The 24,364-nt window shown below is 36.0% G+C and overlaps 1 protein-coding gene across 1 annotated transcript in view; it reads right to left on the bottom strand.

Moving 5' to 3' along the window:
• Positions 1 to 24,364, bottom strand: part of ZNF804B (zinc finger protein 804B) — a 495,181-nt gene that overhangs the window by 154,322 nt on the left and 316,495 nt on the right. The gene's annotated exons all lie outside the window — the stretch shown is intronic.

The raw sequence follows: 24,364 nt of genomic DNA on the forward strand, positions 1-24,364 counted from the left end.
CCTGCTCAACATTCTTTCTCTCCTTCTCCTCCCAACCCTTACCCACTCATGCTCTCTCTCTCTCTAAAAATAAATAAAGCTTAGAAAAAAAGAAAATCACTCCAACGGCCAGTTACTGGTTTCAGTTGACAACATACAATGGTTTATTTCCATTATTGTCCATGCCTACAGATAATTTATTTTTTATTTTTGAATAAAGACATTTATACATTCCTGATAAACTGAATGTAAGAGCCATGTACCAATGTACTGCTTTCAACTTAAACCACTGAGACATTTTTACTATTATTCTGTTCAAATCAGGATTTTAGTGAGTGCTTGCTCAGATGAAAAGTTAAGAAGCAGCCTTTCTGTGGAGAGAAACAATAATTGTGTAAAAGTAGAGAAATATCCAATTATGTGACAACTTCTGTGAAATAAAGATTTATTTAAAGTTAAAAAGAGGGATGCCTACGTGGCTCAGTGGTTGAGCATCTGCCTTTGGCTCAGGGTGTGATCCTGGAGTCCTGGGATCGAGTCCCACATCAGGCTTCCTGCAGGTAGTCTGCTTCTCTGCTTCTCCCTCTGCCCATGTCTTTGCCTCTCTCTGTGTGTCTCTCACTAATAAATAAAATCTTTTTTAAAAAAGTTAAAAAGAAAAAAAAAAACAGCACATGTTCTAGAGCCACGTGACTGACCTGGGTTCAAATCCTGTTCAACCATCAACCTGCTTGTAACCACGAGGAAGTTAAATTTTCCATGCCTGCTATCCTAATCTGTGAAAAGGCATACTAATAATTATTGGTGTTTAACCTCATCAAATAATATAGGGGAGGGTTAAATATAAATGCGTTTAACACAGTTCCTAGCATGTAATAAGCACTTAAAAAGTGTTAGCTATCACCTACATAAGAATCTGGCACCTGCTGTATTATTCTCTGCCTTGGAGACCTCAAGCCCAACTAGAAAGAAAAGATATTTTTCTGATCTGTTTCAGAGAAGATACTGTTCCATCAGATTTCTTGAATATAGAACATTTATTTTCATTCCTTCCCAGTTTCCCAAATGATTTGTGGTAGTTTTTAACAAGTGATAAGTATGCAATAACAATATTACAATAAAGATGAAAGCCACAATGTCATGTATCTTAGTGAGGTAGATAATTATACCAGCAATGTAAACCAATGGAATTTTCTAAAACGGAGTATTTATTTTAACCTCAGACACAATGGAGACCATAATGACCAAAGAAAATACAACACTGGGTAATTCTCATCTAACAAAGAGATAGCACTCTGCTGAGTTACTTGAACTTCTTAAAATTTTGAATATGTAAGAGAGCTTTTTTCTATAATGTTTCAAACATAAAGGGAGGAGCACTAAAGATAAAAAATAGCCTTCAAAAGGTCCTTTTTGAGAACTGTCTTGAATATATGTGAGGATTGATACTCAAATATGGATGAAATCAGGGGTTTTCAAACTTCGGTACATATAAGAAACACCTAGAAATTAAATGCAGGTTCCTAGGCCCATCCTGGATGTAACGGGTGCAGAGTGACCAAGAATCAGCAGTAGACAAGCAGTACAAGGGAGTCTGCTGCAAGGAGGGCTCAGATCTCACTCAGAAACACTCAGCCAAACGTGTGCATGGCTGCTCTCACTTGGCACCAACCACTTAGGAACCACACATAAGACAGAGTTAGGAAAGTTCTTATTTCAGTGCAGCAAGCTTTCTTGGGAAGGTTCAGATCCCATGCCAATAGGCTCTCCTGTTAGTTTCAGAATTAAATGGGAACTTTTCGAATAAATTTTCGTTAATTTATTTTCTCAAGTAACGATGCATCAAATGCAAAGACAACAATTTAGAGTAGAAAATACAAATAATGAGAAAATATCTTTAATTACAAAATGTGCGTGTCTATTAGAAAAATATAAAAAGAAAAAAAAGAAAAAAAGAAAAAAGAAAGAAAACTATAAACAGGGGCACCTGGGTGGCTCAGTCAGTTAAGCATCTGCCTTCAGCTCAGGTCATGATCCCAGAGTCCTGGGATGGAGTCCTGCATTGGGCTCCCTGCTTAGTGGGGAGCCTGCTTCTCCCTCACCTTCTGCCTGCCACTCCCCCTGCTTGTACTCTCTCTCTCTTTCTTCTCTCTATCAATAAATAAATAAGTAATCTTTAAAAATATAAACAAAGTATATGAAAAGATGGGGCATTAAGACATTCCACATGAGAGAGAAGGAATGGCCAAATAAATGAAAAGACGTTCGACCTCATTATTAATAAATTCAAACTGAAACAATGAAACACCACTTTTTATCTAACAGACTGAGAAAGGAAAAAATATGTCTGTTAATGCTTTCATAGTGATAAGAGGATGGGCAAAAGGGCATATCTGCACACTTAATGTTGGAGAGAAAATTGCTGCATTTTCTTAAATATTTCTAGAAATATTTCATATTTCTAGAAATATGTTTAAAATTTTATAAGTGCTAAATTTTGGCTAAGTTTAACATTTACACATCTCAGGGCTTGAACCTGAAAAAAATAATTGTGAAATGTAAAAAATATGTTAGGTTTAGCAATGTTCATCAAAGTACTTTTTGTCCTAGGAAAAAACTGAAGATCTTAAATGTCCAACAATTGTAACTGGCTAAAAATTATAATATTTGTCACAATGCAATACTATGAAAATGTGAAATACTATGATGTGTAATTAGGATGTCCACAAAAACACCCACAAAGATATTTAAGTGCTGAAAAGTTATGAAAGATCATGTACAGTATGATCATTTTTTCTATAGAAAAACAGATTTCATGTGGTAGAAAAAAAATCCTGTGGGCTTTAGATAAGATAAAAATGAATTTTAGGGCTGCCTGGGTGGCTCAGTGGTTGAGTGTCTGCCTTTGGCTCAGGTCGTGATCCTGGGGTCCTGGAATCGAGTTTTGCATTGGGCTCCTCACAGGGAGACTGCTTCTCCCTCTGCCTATGTCTCTGCCTCTCCCTCTATGTTTCTTATGAGTAAATAAATATTTTTTAAATGGATATTAGATTATTTTTCTTTTATCTTTAACTTGTAATTGTCTGAATTTATCAACATAAAGTACAACTATATCTTTCCTTAAAAATGTTAATTATATTTAAAACATATGTGATTTGATCACATAAAATATGTGATGTATATGAACCTCAAAATATATTATTTAGTAGCATAGCTTTATAGTTTTTATCTGGCACCAAAAAGAAATACATATTATCTGGGTTTACATTTCCTTCAACTACTTTCTTATCTTAGATATCTAGCTGTTGTAGAAATATCAGGGAGTTGTATAAAAATCAAAATTGAGTGTATAGACACATTCTGACCTGTACTTTTATTTTTTTTTTCTGACCTGTACTTTTAAATGTACTATAGAACTTTCCCAAGAAGGAAACATTCTGATCATTGAGACACTTTCAGTATTTTTTCTTCAATGCCTCAGAGATTTTCACTCTCAAAATAACTCTACCTTGAACAATGCAATAACTTGGAGAAAAAAAAAAAACTGTTTTGGGAGTTGTGCTCTTCCAATGTTGTAAGAAGAAAAATAGTCCAAAAAAATAAATCCAAGACAAAAAAAATTACCACTTAATTGTTTTACTTTCATAGTTTCTTGAAGAGTTTATTTCTGCATTTTTAGGAGGCTCCTGAAAAATCAATATCAATATTTACTTATCTCTTCTAGTGTTTTCCCAAAATGAATAATGTTTTGAAGTAAACATTTGCCTTGACACAATTTGTATTTGAGCCAGAGAATGTTTTGTCTTTGGTTAACTTACAAGCTGCTCTATTTTTCAGAATCCATCAGGTACAGTTGGGACTTATGATCATTATCATTATTGAAGCTCCTTGTCTTTGTAGGCTGTTTCGCAATTTATAAAACATTTTCACACACAATGCATTACTTTCATTTTTATTTTTTGACATCCTTGAGGTAGGTAGAGCAGGGATCATTTTCTTCAGAGAAATGTGAGTTACAAAAGTAAAGCTATTTATGTAAGATCTATTTATCATGTCACTATCTCAGTATACTAATGGTGCTTTAATGACCTAAAAGTCTTCATGTGGGATCACATAGTATATAATTTACAGAAGAGATGGAAGATCTAGTATCAAATCTTGGTAAGTAAAGAATCCATGGACTTCGAACCTGTAGGAGGAGATGAACAGCTGGGCCTTTGTGTGTTCCAAAATCACAGGGTCACCAAAAGAAAATCAAACTTATTTTTTTTTAAGAAGCAAAAAGCTTTAAGTTCCAAAATTGGACATAAAGCTTAGATACTTCTTTTCTAATGCCTAATGATATACTCTAAACTGATATTCTTGTTTTTAGCATGAATGAGTCTGAAAAATTATTTACAAGATAAGTAGAGATTATTAATAAAACAGAAGCTCAGCAATCTGTGTAGGGATTACTTTGTGCACTGACTAGAGATTGGTTCTAATCCAAAACTGGCATTAGTTTCACTTCCTAGAAGCTTTAAGACTGACTAATCCAGTATTTCCCAAAGAATATTCCATGACCGCGGAATCATCAAGAAGTTTCACTTGAAAAGAGATTTAGAGTTGCATATTTGTAGAAAATCCAATATGTGACACTACCCTTTTGGACATTCATAAGGAAAACTGGTATACTATAGACTACCATATAAAGTTGTTTATGCAATATGCACTGTCCCAAAATTTTCAATTCCTTCTCCTAAAATCTATTTTCTTAAAAAATACCTATTAAGATTTCATGGAACCAGAATACCAATATGTTACTTGAGTCTTTTTTAGCCCAGAAACAAACCAATTTTGAAATAATAATGGAAGAAAAATATGTGCTGTAAAATACATTTTGTTCACTCATAAGCACTGTATGATACTCATTTTAAATTATCTTAGATTATTCGAATTTCAGCATAGTGCTCTAAAATTACCAGTTGCAGTCACTTGGGAGCAAAGGATGCAAAGGAGCTGCACACAAATAGTTATTGTCATTTACTTCCTGTGTTCTATAGCAAACATATCAAGACCTAGAGGCAGGCACTGTAGGAAAAACAGGTAACATTCATTACTCTAGAAATAACAAAGACTTAGTCCTTAAGCATTCAAAAAAATGCATGCTCAATTTTTAAATTTTATTTTGTAACTAAGAAAACTAAACTAAAACCTGTGGTCAAGTTTCTTCCCTCCTTAATGAAACATTTATGAGTGTTTGATGGTAACCAATATTGGTTAACTAAGACAATTAGGATTTTTTTTTAAATGAAACTGAAAAAAAAAAAAGAGAGAGAGAGAGAGAGAAAGAGAGATTTACCTTGGTAGGAATTGGTTTCTTTAACTAAATGATTAAGGAGAATGACAAAAACAAGAAGTTTAGAAGTCAATTCAAGTATAATTTATTTTGATAATTTCTACTTCTCTATATATAAAATGTGTGGCCCATTAGTTCACCTGTGTATATACATATTTCATACATATATATTCACATCAATATCTACATCTATAGGATGCAGTAGAGTATGTTCATAGGGCCACTTCAGGAAATGGATTACTTCTGTTTACTATAAAATATTGGTATACCATTAAGTTCTAAACTTCTATTTAGCTCTTCTCCTTGATGCTATTTACAGATGTGACAGCCAGCCCAGCACTGGAATCAGGCCTGCTTTTAGACATCCCCTAAGCTTAAGAGATTAAGAAGAAAGCCAAGTAGTTTCCCTGACATCTGTCATAGTGACAGGCCAAAATTAACTGCAGCTGGAAAGAACAAGGCACTCTTGTCTCTAGAGTTTTCTTCTTGACAAGAGTGAAGGTCAATCATGATGCCAAATATTGGTTATGGGTGTAACAAAAAAACCTAACACTACCCAACCAGTCCTAGAACTTCCTGCAAATGTGGACAAAGAGAAGAAAGATCCTTAGATGAGAGCAAGTCTTTCTGGGTTGAGACTGCCCCTCACATTTTCTTCAAGGACCTTGAAGTCATCACAAACCAGAAAAAGGTATTTTTAAAATACCAATCAGTTCCCTTTGTGCATTTGGTCCTAAATAAAAACCCAAATCTCTACTGACCATCACCTATAGACCACACTATAAAATTATAATCAGTGATTTTTGAGACAGGCTCAAAGAGCTTCACTATTTTCTCTTCATCTAAACATTAACAAATGGCTTATTCTCACTAGGGCTCAGTTTTCTCAGCTATAAATGAGGGATCACTCTCATTTCACCAGGTTGTAATGTGGTTAAAGATTATATATGTGAAGCACTTAACACAATTACTGGTTTACATTAAGTCCTTCATGGTAACTAATGTTACAGTATTACTGGTATTCAAGTCTACCTGTTGCCCAGGGAGAGCTCTAGGAGAACAGCTCTCACTCCTCTATGTTACTTTGCTATGCACTTTCACCCGTGGTTGATCAGTATCCTTTCTACAAATTCCCCCAACCAAAGCCTCTTCCCTTGTGTCCTCATCACCATGGACAGCCTTTCTGTGTAGGACAGAGTTAGTTTACAGCTAGACTGGGAAAGTGTTTCCTTATTTCTGGGGATGCTTGGATTCCCCTCTTTGACTATTTTAAGAGAAAAACAGTGGTCAGGGTGCCTGGGTAGCTCAGTTAATTAAGTGTCCGCCTTGGGTTCAGGTCACGATCTCAGGGTCCTGTGATGGAGCCCTGCATTGGGCTCCCTGTTCAGCAGAGAGTCTGCTTCTCCCTCCCCTCTGTGCACTCTCCCTCCTCCTCCCCTCTTTCTGTCAAGTAAATAAGTAAATAAAATATTTTTTAAAAGGGAGAAAGAGGGGGATCCCTGGGTGGCGCAGCGGTTTGGCGCCTGCCTTTGGCCCAGGGCGTGATCCTGGAGACCCGGGATCGAATCCCACATCGGGCTCCCAGTGCATGGAGCCTGCTTCTCCCTCTCCCTCTGCCTGTGTCTCTGCCTCTCTCTCCTTCTCTCCCTGTGACTATCATAAATTAAAAAAATAAATAAAATAAAATAAAAAGGAAGGGGATGGGAATTGAGGTTGGCTCTAATCCATTAGAAGATGGTAAGAGTGCTTAATGAGAGTTTAAAAAAAAAAAAAAGGGGAGAAAGAGAGAAAACCGGTGGGACTTATAATGTGCTATTTAAACACAGAACTCCCCATCTATTCTGAGAACCAATGTGTTTACTTACGCTTTCTCCCAGCATAACCCATTAAACAGGCTGGCTTAATCAGTGATAACAGGATCAAATGTATCCCGCTGGTAACTTTTACCTTAGCTCTCCCCAACCCAAGATTTGCTGCACTTGGTAATGGCAAATTGTGGGTGCTAAATGAACATGAAATCTCATTGCCATCTCAGTTATCTTTTTGTGCCTTGTTCCGAACAAATAAATTTATCTCTTAAGGGCAGATAAAATGTCTTAGTCACCTTAATATCCTGTTTCTAGCACAGTGCTTAACACAAAGCAAGACCTTTATTACACTTTTTACACTGAACTGAATAGAGCCAGAAAGAGTTTCATGTATCAATTTCTAAGAGATCATCAAACATCTCCAATGATTTGAGCATCAGGGAGGATCTTGACATGCAGAATAATTTACTTGCTATATAGTAATACATCTTAAGTGCTCTATAGACTTGAACATATAGGTGGCATGCATACATTTCATTTTTTAAAAAAGATTTTATTTATTTATTTGACAGACAGAGGATGAGGGAGGACAGAAGGAGAGGGAGAAGCCGACTTCCCCCTGAGCAGGGAGCCCCATGCAGGGCTTGATCCCAGGACCCCAGGATCAAGACCCGAGAGGCAGACACTTAATTGACTGAGCCACCCATGTGCCCCAACATACGTTTCATTTAATTGCTGGTCCTCTTGCCCCTACCCCTAACTCACAACTGAGCTATTCAAAATAATAGTAAAACTCTCTCCCTTCTTTCCTTCTTTCTTCCACAAATGTCTACTTAGTGACTACTCACAAGCACTAAACTGAGTCCAGGGGGTTCAGAATTGAATAAGATATTTCTAGTATCTTCTAGGAGTTTATATTCTCTTGACACAAGAAACAAGCAAATCTACCTTTCAAGTACACTGTGAAAAGTAGTGGAAACACAGTATATACTGGATTCTATATAGGAGCACAGAGGTGGGTCAGGGATGACTTTATGTAGATATTGGGGTGGCTATAACCAGAGCAGATCTTGTGGAATGGACAAAGAATGACTGGGAGACAAACAGGACCATAGAATACTATTTCAGGAAACTAGAATGTGACAAGGAATGTAATGCTTCAAAGTTGACTAGAGATGTAATACAAAGCCAAGGTACAAGAATATGAATTTTTATGAGGGTAAGACACAGCTTGCTTAGATTTACAATGAATTGCCAGTAAGTAGAGAAAAATGAGAATTGTTGATAAAGTATGTTCCCCGAGGGGGTAGGAGAACCTGCCATCCAAACCACACTAATCATGATAAAGCCTAATGAAGGGGTAAAGAAATTTTATATCTTCGAGAGATTAGATGAGAGCCATAGAAGCATTAATGGATTCCTGGAACAGTGGCAAATCCAGGGCAGCCCCGTCAGAAGGACTGTCCCCAGTGAAGGCAATAAGGGGTGCATTGTCTACAGAGAATTTTTATATAATAACAATACCTATTAAAAGTCTAATTTGGGGGGCACCTGGGTGGCTCAGTGGATGAGCATCTGCCTTTGGCTCAGGTCATGATCCCAGAGTTCTGGAATCGAGTCCCACATCGGGCTCCCCACGGGGAGCCTGCTTCTCCCTCTGCCTGTGTCTCTGCCTCTCTCTCTCTGTGTCTCTCATGAATAAATAAATAAACCTTAAAAAAAGTCTGATTTATTAGCCCCTTATACTGTCAATTCTAAGCAATATTAGTAATAAAATTTTGACTGATCAAAGTTTTAAATCAATGCTGCCCAACAAAATGTTATGAAATGATATACATGTTCTATACCTGTGTTATCCAACACTGTAGTCACTAGCTACTTGTTGTTCAGCATGTAAATGTGGTTAATGTGACTGAGGAACTGAAATTTCTGTTTCTTTAATTTGAATAAATTTAAATTTAATATAAATAATGCTGTGTAGCCAGTGGTTACCATATTGGACATAATGGTTCTACAAATATTATGGTTACTGCTATGTTTCAACTATATAGATAAATAAATATATATATAATATTATGTTCACACAATATATAATAACATACATATCCATATTTGGACACATATATAATTTTAATTAGCATTTTATTACTTATATTTTAATAAACACTATGTAGCATAGAAGTTAATTCAGATAATTTCTAGTTCTATGGTTGACCCCAACACACAGACACCCAGGCGCATACTATTTATTTTGCAAATAAGTTCATAGCAATTTGGAATCATCACAGTTTGTTCCTATGCAGTTCATGTCCCTGTGGCACTATCTAGATTTGAATTCAAACAGTAATTTATAAAAAGACATCAATGGCATAACTACAAAAATAGAGTATGAGAAGTGGATTTACTTTAATATTGCCTTTCTATAACTCTTTGGAGTCTATGTGTTAAAACTTTGTAAGTTTGAGGAAGACTTGTAATGTTATAATCCACTATGATGAAAGATTAATACACATAGATCTTTTAAAAAATGCATTAACGTACTTTAAAAATAAAATATATTACTTTTCTGTACTATAACATTTATTTCTTTATCATATACATTTAGGTAAAAGTTCAATCACAATTCTTAACTGCATTACTTTTCTGGCATTTTCTGCATTATTTTCATCATTTGTTTCATTTCATGATCATTACTAAAAATAATTCTGAAATATAGAGGAAAATATTTAAAACGTGCTGTCAAGTCGGCTAGGTACACCATGCTGGAGTCATCTTCACAACGTACACATAGTCTTGACAGAATATAAATTTGACCAGGTAAAATTATAGGAAGAACTCACATTATTCTTATATATGGATCTAAGCCCTACAGGAAACCAGAGACCTTCAAGACTTCTAATCTAAAAAGCAAATTCTTGCTCTAACCACAAACCAGTTAGCTCTCAACTGGTTTGCCATACTCTTGAGGAACAGATGGCATGGTAGTAGGACACAGAGCACAAACTGTAAATTAACATCTTGGCTTTGCCACCTCTTAGGCAAGTTCCTCAATCTTTCTGGATCTTAGCTGCTGCCCTTTTAAGATAGGGAAATTGCAGGTATATTTTGTGATGACTAACTCAGATAATATATGCACAATATCTTAGACAGTAGATGCCACAGAAAGTGGTGTCTCTATTCTTATTAGAAAAAGCAACACAGAGTCACAAAACATCTGGCTTAGCAGTGATTCTTCCCCTAATGAATATCTTCCCCTAATGAAAAGATTATTTTAAAATTATAATCCTTAATACTATTATGATTTTCCTTTACAAAATGTTTAAAGTGTTATCAAAAACTGTTATCTTTGGACACATCAACAAAATAGAAGTTAAAAAAAAGCCCTAAACTAAAATTCAACTCATTGAATGTAAGGCTAAGATTAAAGGTAGTTTAGAAGTTTGTTTTTTGTTTTTTTGTTTTTTTTTTTAATTTGGGGGAAGAATGGTGGAGTTTTTGTTGTTGTTGTTGTTTTTAAGGATGGAAAAAGGTATTATTTTAAGAAAGTAAAAGTAATTTTCTGTGGTATCTCTTTTTTGTGCCTCATGAAGGCCATTTTATTAGTATCTGTATTCCTGTTCCATCTCTTTTCTCATTCCATTAGATGGGAAAAGATGCTAGCCAGGTCAAAGGAACCCAACTCACATGGGTATAAACTTTGCTAGCAATATTGAACATGTTGAATAAGCAAACAAAAATAGAGAAAATCAGAAACTGGTATTTTTTTAAAATTATGTAATTTTAATAGGCTTTATGCCTTAGTAGTTTCCCATGTTAGGATTATCAAATAAGGTGGATCCTGAGTAATTAGCTTGTTTGATGGAAGTAACTGGGCACAGCCAGGTGTTATGCATGTTTCAGATTCCTTATTCTATCTTCTACTTCTTTTCACTAAAATTCCCTAGATCAGATACATGCTTTTGACTTACAGAAGGGAAGAGCAAATTGAGTACAGAGAAGACAAATTGTACTTTCAAGTGTATGAGAGTTAGAGGTGAGAGTCCTTTGGGTAAGTAGTTTTATGATTATTGATTTATTCTGATTATGAGGAAGAATGGGAAAAAGCAAACTGAGTTAATATTTCCATACCTCATACTTGATAGTATTTTTTTTTTGCTAAAAGGGTTGTTCAGTGAAAAAAGGCCTCCTGAAATTTATAAGTTGATCAAACAGAGATAAACAGAATAATATTTTTACCTTGAAGCTGACAATCCTTCCCTACACTTTTATTTTAATCTACTTGTGAGACATGGAAGAAAAAAAAAAAAACACCCGTTTCAGACCCCTTGAAAGATCCTGATGTGATTTTTTGGTGGGTGGGGTCTAGGCCAAGCATCAGTAATTTTCAATATCTTTAGTTAATCTTGTTATGCAGCCAGGATGGGATATCATTGTGAGTGACACTAAAGACTATGGTGGCAACATGTAATCATGTCTGCCAAGAGCCCAGTACGGTGTCTGGAACATGGGAAGTACTCAAAATGTTATATCTCTTCTCTCTTTCATTGAAGTGAGTCTAAAGATGATCTCTTAATTGATGCAGTAGCTTATCAAATTTAAGAGTGCATATGTTGAAAAAAATGGTACTTTGACCTAGACATGACTGGGAATGGATCATAGAATTCTGCACAGTTGGGCTTCCTTTTTTGTCAGATTTGTCATTGTCATCATCATCACCATCATCATCATTACCACAGACCTCATCTAATCTCTGTGGATTCCTTCCTGCAACACAACTCTAGAGTGATGAATGGGGAGAGGGTGGACATTGGACAAAAGTGTGACAAAGACAAGTCACATGAGGGCTTGGGGTTTTCCAGTGTTCTGCCCAAACAAGTTTAAACCTGCTTACGTTTCAGTTAATAACTAAAATAAGGGAAAGATAATAAATAGCTTGTTAGTGCACTTTAAGATGGAACTTAATTTCATAACATTAAAAGTATGAGAACCAGAGGCACTTTATGTAATGCCTTTTTTTCCCTTTCTTTTGAAAACTCATTACATTGCACTATAAAACTGAGGAAGTAACATTTTGCTTTTATTTAATCAACGATAGGCCCTATTTCATTATTTGCTAAATGGCATTTTCCCTGTAATTTCTGAGAGGAGATGGATTTTGCAAAATGTGAAAATGTTCAAAACTTTATTTCCTATATACAAAGGTAAATGGCCCAAGGAGTATGAGATTATTGCAATAATTAATGAAATGAATCTATTATTGAGATAGTACTGAATGGATATAGGAAAGACCTAGGTGGACCTAGGGCCTACAACCTGCCTCCCAGTTCTGACTTAATATTCCAAGGAGAGGATATTTAATTGTTCTGAGCCTTAATTATTTGAGCTACAAACTGGGAACACGAAACTTTATAAAATAATTGTAAGATTAAGAGTTTAGCCGGTGGTAACATTTAAAAAAAAAGTATGCCAAACCTCAAAAAAAAAAAAAAAAAAAAAAAAGAAAGAAAAAAAAGCTCTTACTCTGTACTTGAAAGAAAGTGTATCCAGTTCCTTTCTGGTCTAAGACAAATTGTTCCTTGATTGCATTTTGTTATTCTCAAATGCAAACCCATTCCTCCAGGCACAAAATAATTTCTCCTATTGTATATCCAGCTTAAAACAGAATCAAAAGTCCTCTGACAAATGGTACATTTTCCATCACTTTTAAAGGTAGTGGAACAGAAGAAAAAAGTATTTGTGAACAATCCTGAGAATATGTCACAAAACTCAAAATCCAAAAACTCTACTGGAATATTTTTTTAAATTTCAAAGTATGATTTTATATGTATGTGCAAACTATGAAAGAAAGCATCATGATTACAACCTTTCAAAGCTCATTTTTCAACAGTCACATGGCTGATGATTATGGGCATGTGAATATGAAATTTTCTCACTGCCAAAAATACCGTAAGTTTAATATACCTACAATTCAGTCAAGACAGTATCAATAATATGGCTGAAAAGCATCACAATTTGAACCTTTTCAGACTTCACCCCATTGAGCAAATTACTTGAATTTATCCAATTGGGTATCATACTGGGTAATGGCTGTATTTTGAGTCATGATTGGAGAAAATCTTCAAAAAGTACAATCCCAATTACTTTAAAAAGTAACCAGAGAGTTAATCAGTTACAGTAAATAAGCTACGAGAACATAAAATATAGTTTTTTTTTAAAATAAACTTGGAAAATTCCCTTATCTAGTTAATATTTAAGTTGAAAGAAACAGGAGATTCATTCTGGCATTACATAAGGCAGTAGCTGTCCTACCTATTTTTCTCTGTAGATGATGCATGGGACCTTTGGCAGATTCCTAATGGCTGCTATAACATATCACTACAAACTTGGTAGCTTGGAATAACAGAAACTTTTTCTGTCACACTTTAGGAGGTTAGAGGTCCAAAATCAGTATCACTGGGCCAAAATCAAGTTGCCAACTGGAACACACTCCCCCTGGAAGCTCTAGTAGAGAATCTGCCCCTTGCCTCTTCCAGAATTCCTCAGTTTGTGGCACATCATTCCAATCTTCAAGGCTATCATCTTTACATCATCTTCTCTCTGTGTAGTCCAATTTGACTCTTCCTCCCACTTATAAAGATACACATGATTGCATTCAGGGTTCATCATGATAACCTAAGATATAGCTCTATCTCAATATCCTTAATCACATCTGCAAAGTCTTTGCCACATACGGCAACATTCACAAATTCTAGGCATTTGGATCTGATATCTTTGGGGCCATTAATCAGCCTACTACTGTGCTCTAGCAGAATCCAGTCCATTCAAAAGAGTGAGTGAGAGACAGAGAGAGAGAGAGAGAGGGAACTCTTCCGAATCTTACCGCATAATTTTGTTTTCATGGGGAGATACAAAAAACTACGCTAATAAGTAAATTAGGATTGAAGACTATGGGTATAAATCACTTCCATGAAAATGAATTCACTGCACTATTAACCAGCATAAATGGTGAGGAGGCTTTATTATTTCTAGAACTGAAGCTTAATCTTTGAACTCTTAAAATTAATTTTAGGTACAATTTATTTCATTTTTCTTCAAAGTTATATAAGAAATAGTTATAGGTAATTTTATTTTAATCACAGTGATTATTAAGACTCAAAATACCCTATTTGAGTTTTAAGGACTAAATACAGAAATGGAGACTTACTCTTCTGAGGACTTTTCAGGTGGAGCAGGAGATGCAAACAGTCAGTTATAACGAAATTATCTTATGTTTTCCAGGTCTTTTAAGTAAGATGGAAACAAAAGCTTTTTAATAACCATGCTTGTCATAATCATACACAGCACAAATACTTTATTTAGGAGTCTGGTCTTTCTATTCTTAATTTAAAAAATCTTTTTCATTGACCTTTTAATAATTGCTTAATTAATACTCACTCATAAGGATGACTGCAATTAGCCAAAAGCTTGATTCCTCATTAGGAAATTGACAAGGTTATAATAGGTAAAACCCTGCAAAGAACTATTATTTCCTATTTAAGGTCACAGTATAATTTTCTTAGAGTTCTATTATTGTTTAAATATGCATCATTTCTTAAAATAATCAGTACCTTTCTAATCAGAGAACTATGAAAAAGCTAAGGGAGAAAAATCACAATTATTCTAGTACATATTAATAATAGTGTCAAGTCTACTGGACTTGGGACAATGACAACACTAGCAGCTTAGAAAAATAAAGAAATATACTTCAGAAATTTTGAACTATTATTTTCCAGGATAAAGAACATATTGAAATGATTGAAAAACTATAAATAAAGAAAATTTGGCCATGATGAGAATATACCACTGTTGGTAGCTATTCACCTAAATGAAGGGGAAATTGTACCTTCACTCAAAAATAGAGATTTATTCTTTTAATCCATTTTAACCACACAGTTGTAGTTCTGCACAACTTGGGCAGAGGTCAAATGGGAACAGAGTGGTTCAGGGTAAACAGAAATACTTAACTATTGTTTTTCCTGAAAAATTTGAACAATGAATTTGTATTAATGGTAAGGATTTCCATAGTCTCACGATTTGTGCACATGTCAGTTTTAATGTTACACGTCAATAAATAAGTTTCCTGAAAACATCTCTATCAAAAAAATTATAAGCATATAATGCCTTCCAGATCATTTAACTTTTTCTTGTCATTATGTCTACTTCGTACTTAACAAATTTAGAACAGTAGTTTAAAGCAATTTTATATTTGCAATGTAATTTATTTTCTCAAATAGCAAATATGTTTTATGCATGTTTGACCTTTGGTAAGGTAGAATTATGGTATTTGGAAAGCCAAATTAGGTGAAAAATATTTACATCCATTCTGCCCATTAAACAAATGTAGAGGTAATAATGTTTTTGAGATAGTATGTTTATTAGTTGACTGGAACTAGTCAACTTAACACAAAAATTTTAGGAATAAAACACAGCAAGTCTAGGACAAAAAGATTAGTGCTTGTTTAAGATTCAAATTAGTTTATTAATAAATTATTATTAAATGAGATCATCAAGGATTGATATTGGGACTGAAAACAAACTACCTTTCATTTCTGGACCTACACCTGGGGAGGAGGTATGTGATTTAAGCAAAGAAGGAGCACGCCTTATTTCCTATTGATATAATTGGAGGGACAGTGCCCTACGCTCCTGTGATGGGCCATTACAGCATGGCAGTTTGGGGCAGACAGAAGGCTTACAATACTTCTTCCAGTTGCTTTTGGCCTACGCCAAACAATGCATTAATTTACCAGAAGCCTCTAGCTAGAGACACAGAGGAGAGGATCTGAAACTTGGAAAAAGACCAGAGGTTGAGAGGAGCAGGCCTCATATACAAACTGACAGAAGAAACCATTGTCCCAACTTCGGCAGCTCAGAACTTGGGGACCAATTCAAATTTCAAACCAATGATCTTTAAATCAAGCACTTCAGATCCAAACAACCCACACTCACATTATTATGAATTAATAGAAGAATTCAGAGCAAAGTGAAAATATTAATCTTTTTTTCCCTTTCTTGCATGGAGTATGAATTTTTGTTTCCTTATGCATGTTTTTTAGAAGTTATCTGCAACAGCAATCTTCAAAGCGAAGCATGCACACGTGTAGAAGTTCATTAAGACTTCCCAAGAGATGGAAGGTTATGATATTTTACAGAAATCAATTTTCAGGCGCTCAACTTCCATGTGTAATCTTTCTAAAATGTATCTCCTTGACAATACATCTGGGGTCAAGATGTATAGCTCTCCTCTCCCACACTGCCTTATCTCTCACTGTACAATTACAGGCCCACTCTCACCTAAGTGATATATTAATATGGTGCTTCTCTCTTGGGTGGGACAACAGACAGTGGGCTAGCTCAAAACACAGTCTCTTCAAATCTTCCCAAGAATAAGCCTGTGGTAGATTTCTTCCTTATCTTTCTGTTAAGAATAAAAAGTCTGGCATTAGAAATTGGAACTTGTGGTTCATGTTTGTAATGTCCTGAATTCAAGTATACTGCTTCAGTCGATGTCAGATGTTTCATTTAAAACCCTCTTTTGGGCAGCCCAGGTGGCTCAGCGGTTTAGCGCTGCCTGCAGCCCAGGGCGTGATCCTGGACACCAGGACCGAGTCCGACGACGGGCTTCCTGCATGGAGCCTGCTTCTCCCTCTGCCTGTGTCTCTGCCTCCCTCTCTCTCTCTCTCTGTCTCTCATGAATAAATAAATAAAATCTTTTAAAAAATTAAAAATAAATAAAACCCTCTTTTATTGGGATGCCCGGGTGGCTTAGTGGTTGAGCATCTGTCTACCTTCCTTCAGGTCATAATTCCGGGTTCCTGGGATTGAGTCCTGCATCCAGAGTCCCGCATCAGGCTCCCCGCGTGGAACCTGTTCTCCTTCTGCCTATGTTTCTGCCTCTCTGTGTCTCTCATGAATAAAACAAACAAACAAACAAACAAACAAAAAACAAACAAACAAAAAACCTCTTTTATCCGAGAATCTTCTCAAAGAATGCTTTTATTGGAAAGTTCATTTTGCCAGTCATAATTTGGTTTGCTTTTAGTTGACTTTCCTTTGTGCTCTGCTGTGCATTTTAAGGTGTGTGTCGGAGGGGAGACTGTAAGGCACATTTTCCAAATTTCTTAGCCAAATTCCCTCCACTAGAAGAAGTCAAGGAAAAACAGAAGACAGTAATATAGGAAAAATAATCTCTTGTTGCCAGTCTCTGGAGACATGACAAAGCTAAATATCCAATCCTTTTTGCAATTCTGGTGCTTACAGCACACACCTACATCCTTAGATGGAGCATAAGTGCTCAGAGTCTCTGAGTTCCCAGCACCTTTGTGGGGTTACCTCTTCTATGTGCACTGGATCCAGGAAATCCTCCATTGTTCTGAGCACTGGTAATATCAAACCCTACCGTTCTTCCCTCAGCTTCCCTTAGATCATGTATCCCTGCAGTTCAAATATAAAATGTTTCTCTGTCCTCCTTTATCAGGTCTTTTCCTATCTCTATAATACCAATTTTCTGCATTAATTCTCTATGACTGGATCCTGACTGATGGAGGGTAAAGAGAGCATCAATAAGACAAAATAAAACCAGTGGCACCAGATTCCTTTCAAGGAATAAATTTATGTTCATATGCCATACTTTATCCATGCCTCCACCTGGGAACTGGATTATTCAAGATGGGAAATTCTGGTATTTACATGCTGCGAAATACACATTTGTGACAGTATCTGACATCAATGCATGGTCACTACTCTCAATAAGGAGAAAAAGCTTGATGAGTGGACTCAACTGACCCAAGTCCCAATATTACCTGGCAAATTTTACATGATTTCAAGGAGAAGGAGTTGCAAATTTCCTTAAAAAAAAAAAAAGATTGTATTTATTCATGAGAGGCAGAGAGAGAGGCAGAGACACAGGCAGAGGGAGGAGCAGGCTCCATGTAAGAAGCCCAATGTGGGACTCAATCCTGGGACTCCAGGATCATGCCCTGAGCCAAAGGCAGACACTCAACTGCTGAGTCACCCAGGAATCCCAAGAGTTGCAAATTTCCACACTGTACCTCCAATAAGTCAGTGCTAAGTTTTAATGTAAAATACTGGAAATAAATTAGTCAAATATTTTCTTGAACATTTAGTCAGCATCAGAGGAGAAATATTTGTATTAACTTATGTTAGATAATTACTAGATACTAATAATTTATATTCATTTTTAAACCAGGGCCCAAATATCAAGCTTGCTGTTATTTTTCAACCAGTTCTCTATTCTTTTATTAATTGCCTGGGAGAAATTTTGTCCAGGTTAACTTGCATTTGTGTTTGGAATCACATTCCTTTACATCATTCTGGGAAACCCCCTCTGTTTCTCACCTTCCAACCTACTACTAGTTCTTTGCCCTTAATATATAAACATACTCCAATTTATGCCAGCTAAGTAATGATGATCATAATGATGATAATGACAATTATTCTAAGGGTGGAAGTTGTAATGATCATGTCAAAACTCTCCCTAGACCTTCTATCATTTCTATCTAATTATACTGCCCCCTTTCCCAAGGCAAGTATTTTATGAGTTGTTCACATTCATGGCTTTATTCATTCATGTCCATAAATTACTGTTTTCTTTCTACTTTTACTCTTTATGCTATTTTATTATTGCATTTGGCACTGGTGACAAGTTTCTCTCATGGAATTCTTTTTTTTTTTTTTTTTTTTTTTTTGTGGCTTCCAAAATAATCTAATACTCTACTGTAGCCTCCCTAAGAAAGCTCCCTCTTCCTAACACATTCACAGCTACATTACCCCTTAGGGAACTTCCGTACCTCATATTTTCCAAAAGGTGGTCGCTTTTCTACTTGCAGACTTGCAGTTTTGTTCTCTCAGACTACTTATTGACTTCTTGGATATTTAGAATAATGTGATCACTATCTAGGGGTGTTCGAGGGATGAGACAAGCTCAGAGTCCTCCTACTCCTCCACCATCTTAACTTCCAGCTCCTTTGCTGTTTAGTTTTTAATTTTTATTTCACCTTTGCCATTTTCACTATGGTTGGCTGTATTTGTCTGGTTTTCATGTGGAAACTCAAATTCTAAATATCCAATCTCTAATTTCCCATTATCATTACCAAATCTTGTGCCCTCCTGAGTAACAAGACACTGCTAGTTGCCCTTATCAGATATCTAGAAGTAATCCCTAGTTCCTGTATCTTTACTCTCCATTTAAAATAAGCACTGAGCAATGTATATAACTATAACTAATAATTGTAATGTTAATGACAATCAACAAAATTGTTAATATTGTCAGGATGTCAGTGCTATTCAACTTGATCTATTCAACACAATCCCAATCAAAATTCTAGTAGTTACTTTGTATATATAAAAAAACTAATTCTAAAGATTGTATATGGAAAGGCAGAAGACCCAGAAAAACCACCACAATATTAAAAAAAAGGAAAAAAGTTGTAAATCTGACACCACCCAGCTTCAAGACTTACTATAAAGATATACTGATCAAGACAGTGTGATATGTATTAAAGAACTGACAAATATTCTTGCTCAGTGAAATACAAGAGGGCCCAGAAATAGACCCATGCAAATCTAGCACACTGATATTTGACAAAGGGGTAAAGACAATTCAAAAGAGAAAGGATAATCTTTTCAACAAATGGTGCTGGGAAAACTAAATATCAACATGAAAAAAAATATGAATCCATACAATGACCCTAAACCTTTCACAAACATTAAATCAAAAAAGATCATAGGCCCAAATGTAAGATGCAAAACTATCAAATTTCTGGAAGATAACATAAGAGGGACACCGGGTGATCTTAGGTATGGCAACAAATGTGTGTGTGTGTGTGTGTGTGTGTGTGTGTGTGAGAGAGAGAGAGAGAGAGACAGAGACAGAGACAGAGACAAAGACAGAGAATATGTATAATTAAAATTTACCATTTAACCATTTTTATACGTACACTTGAGTGATTAAGTATATTCACATTATAGCCCTGCAGTGAGTTTTTTAGTACAACATCAAAAGCATGATCTGTGGAAAAAAAAAAAAAGGAAATTTAGATTTTATTAAAATTCACATCCCTGGGGCACCTGGGTGGCTCAGTGGTTTGGTGCCTGCCTTTGCCCCAGGGCGCGATCCTGGAGTCCCAGGATCGAGTCCCACGTCGGGCTCCCGGCATGGAGCCTGTCTTTTCCTCTCTCTCTCTCTCTCTCTCTCTCTGTCTATAATAAATAAATAAATAAATAAATAAATAAATAAATAAATAAATAAATAAATCTATCTTTAAAATATATACTTATATATCTTTAAAATATATATCTATATATTTATATATTATATATAAAATTATATATATATTAATATTTATATATTAATGCTACAAACTGGGAAAATATTTGCAAAATACATATCTGTGGAAAGACTTCTATCCAAAGTAAATAATTCTTTAAACAATAGAAAATGCAATTAAAAAGTGAGTGAAAGATCAGAACAAAGCCCTTTTCAAAGAGGATGTATAGATGGCAAATAATCATATGAACACATGTTCAACATCACATATCACTAGGGATTTGCAAATGAAAACAATGAGACACCATAACACATTGATTAGAGTAGCTGAAATTCAGAACAATGACAATAGCAGAAGCTCATGAGGATATGGAGCAAGAACTCTTACTTACTGCCAGTGGGAAGCCAAAGTGGTATAGCCACTTTGAAAGACAGTTGGTAGGTTCTTTTGTTTTTGTTTTTTGTTTTTTGTTTTTTACAAAGCTAAATATATTTTTACCAAACCATCCAGCAATCACACGTGCTGGTGCTTACCAAAACTGTGAAAAACGTTCACACAAAAATGACACACAGATGTTTATAGCAGCTTTGTTTATAAATGTCAAAATTTGGAAGCAACCAAGATGCTTTCAGTAGGTAAAGAGATAGCCTGTGGTATATCTGGACAGTGGACTTCCATTCAACAATAAAAAGAAAAGGACTATCAAGCCATTAAAGGACTTGGGGAAACTTTAAAAGCACACTGCTAAATGAAAGAAGGCAATCTAAAAAGACGACATGCTGTATGATTCCAACTGTATCAAAAAAGGCAAAACTATAGAGACAGTAAAAGATTGGTAATTTCCTTTGATATGGTGAGGTGGGAGGTGAAACTATAAAGAAGAGGAGATGTCAGGGCAAAGAAACTCTTCACTATGATACTTTAATGGTGGATACATTACATTGTGCCTTCCTGTTGATCCACAGGCCGTAAAACTATACAACCCAAAGAGCGGACCTAAATATAAACCCTAATGTGAATCTTGTCAATGATAATGCATCAGTTTGGGTTTGGGTTCATCAGTAGTAACAAACATCCACCTCAATGCAAGAGTTTTGTAATAGGGAAAACCCAGGTGGCAGTTGAGGAGGTATATGGAACCCTTGGTGCCTTCTGTTCATTTTCTCTGTAAACCTAAAACTACTCAAAAATACAAAGTCTGTTAATTTAAAACACACACACACACACACACACATTGAGGTGTCCCTCAAGCTTGTTCTTTTAACTCCATCCATGCTGGCACTCCCTTTGTTCAGACACACATGGTAGCTCACTCATACTGCTGTAATAGCCCTCTAGCTAGTGAATTTGCCTTTGGTTCATTCAACTTAAATCCATTTTCTACAATGCTTCCAAAGTTTCCTTCTCAATTGCAAATTTTATCATGGCACTTTCTTGTTTCAAATCTTTGAGGACCTCACCATCTTCTCCCTGTTTAACCCAAGTGGTTTTCCAACATTTGGCATTAGCAAACTAATTACAGTCGTGTTGTGCTATGCTATTGGCTTGTGACACTCTCAGCTCAACCACCTGTGCCTAGCACCCGACCTACCAAATTATTTTTCTAAAACATCAACTTATCCTCTCATCTCTGTGCCATTATTCTGAATTCTAAGTTGAAATCACTAGTTTTCTCATCCGCTTGCCACACCCGACTGTTGCAAGGAAGGGCAAATGCCACAGGTATTCACCCCCTTACAGCAGCAGGACCTGGCACAGAGTTTAGTCCAAGTACACATGTAATACACTCAGTTTCAACATGTGAATTTATTAAATATATACACCGCATGAGACAGTGACTTTAGGTAGGACATACAGTTCTCTTTAGGGGCAGAGTGGCAAAGTATCATCTTTCCTCTGCTAGAAGAGGAAAAAAAATCAACAAGGGATAGCAAGGAGATGCTCAGAGGTGCTACTGATTTTTGGAAAAGTGAATAAAATGATGATAGATGTGCCTGAGGAAGGAGAATGAGGTATTGGAGAAAAAGGGAGGATAAAAGAAAGACACATGATGGGACACGCATTCCCGGACTCTGGCCTTAATGCAACAGCAGGGCAATGGAGTCTGTGGAAGGGACTTGACCATGAAAGTGAAATCAAGAGGTGAAAGACTGAAAAGTTCCAGGGGTTCCCGGTGCCTGGACCCAGATTCTGTCAGAGAGGCGGCAGTCAGCACTGGGATAGTGGACAGCTTGTGATCACACTAGTAGAGAAGGCAATGCCATTTAGAGCAAGAGATTTCATTTAAAATAAATTAATCTCAGGGTGCCTGGGTGGCTTGGTGGTTGAGCTTTCAGCTCAGGTCATGATTCCGGGGTCTGGGATCCAATCCTGCATCAGGATCCCCGCAGGGAGCCTGCTTCTCCCTCTGCCTTTGTCTCTGCCCCTCTCTGTGTGTCTCTCATGACTAAAAAAAAAATCTTAGGGATCCCTGGGTGGCGCAGCGGTTTGGTGCCTGCCTTTGGCCCAGGGCGCGATCCTGGAGACCCGGGATCGAATCCCACGTCGGGCTCCCAGTGCATGGAGCCTGCTTCTCCCTCTGCCTGTGTCTCTGCCTCTCTCTCTTTCTCTGTGTGACTATCATAAATAAATAAAAAATTAAAAAAAATCTTAAAACTAATTAATTAATTAACTAAAATAAAAGAAAGGAAAATAATCTCATGAAAGAAAACTTTTTTTTTCATGAAAGAAAACAATGTAAAGTTAGGAGGTCAGGGCTATATTTACAACTCTAGGAGAACAGGTGTTTCTTTACTACCTTACAGTATTCTTGTCCCTCCTTCAGGGTGCTAGTACAACAAGCAGACAATAAAATAAATCACAAGCATCATGTTTTTGTTTAAAATAGGGAGGTGCATTAAATAGAATCATGTTGTCAAATTATTTGCAATGATCCAAGTGTTCTCCCAGTAATTACACCTAATGCATGATTTATTCCAGGTCTATTAGTAGATTAAAAATATTTTTCTCTTTTATTGATGCTCTCTTACTAATTATACCCAACATGATTTACTTCATGCTTATGAATAGATTATAACTATTCGTTGGACATTTTTCCTCCAATACTAATGACATGACTCTGCAGGAAAGCCTTTATTTATTAAATATAACTGCAGTTTAAACTTAACAGCAATTCCTAAACCATTGTTCTTCTCTCCCTCTAGTATTTTCAAGCAATCTCTCTCTATTGGCTTCTTCCTTTCTAGCCTACATTTTAAATAGGTTATTCATTCTAACTCTTGTCCTTTTGCTCACCACTACTTTTGGGGGCATATTTCTTTGTCTTCAGCCAGTTCTTCCTCTCCTTTCTCATTTATTTTGACTTAACCCCTTACAATTTGTCTTCTGCAAGTCCTTCTCTGGAAATGGTTTTCTAAAAGGTCATCGTTGGCCTAGATCTTGCTACATCCCATAGAATCATTCTCTTTGACCTTCTGTGTCATCAGACAGACCATTCAAAGTGTCAGCTGCATTGTTACTGTTTCCAAATAAATACAATCATGTTTCCAGAGATGAACTGTGAGAATGCTTAAAGATAGTGAAATCATTCTAGAATAGGAAAAAGTTTATAAAAATGAGACTATTTTGAGCCAAGATGTAGAAATAATTACATAATATTCAAAGTATTTAAGATACCCCTTTCTTAAAATTCTTTCCTTATTCTCTTATCATGTAGCTCATACTTCTTTAGAAGCCACTGACCCCATTACAATTTTTGTTCCTTCTCTCTCTGGGAATCCCCTGAAGCATCAGCATCCACGCCTTTGCTTTTCTCTGTGTGTACTTTCTGAGATATGAGCCCCTCACCCTTCTCTACAGGCAAGAAGGAAAGAAAAAGAATCAACTACTTAATTTCATAACTCAAGCCCACT

This window comes from Canis lupus, chromosome 18 (assembly GCF_048164855.1).
Source record: "Canis lupus baileyi chromosome 18, mCanLup2.hap1, whole genome shotgun sequence".
Taxonomy (NCBI): domain Eukaryota; kingdom Metazoa; phylum Chordata; class Mammalia; order Carnivora; family Canidae; genus Canis; species Canis lupus.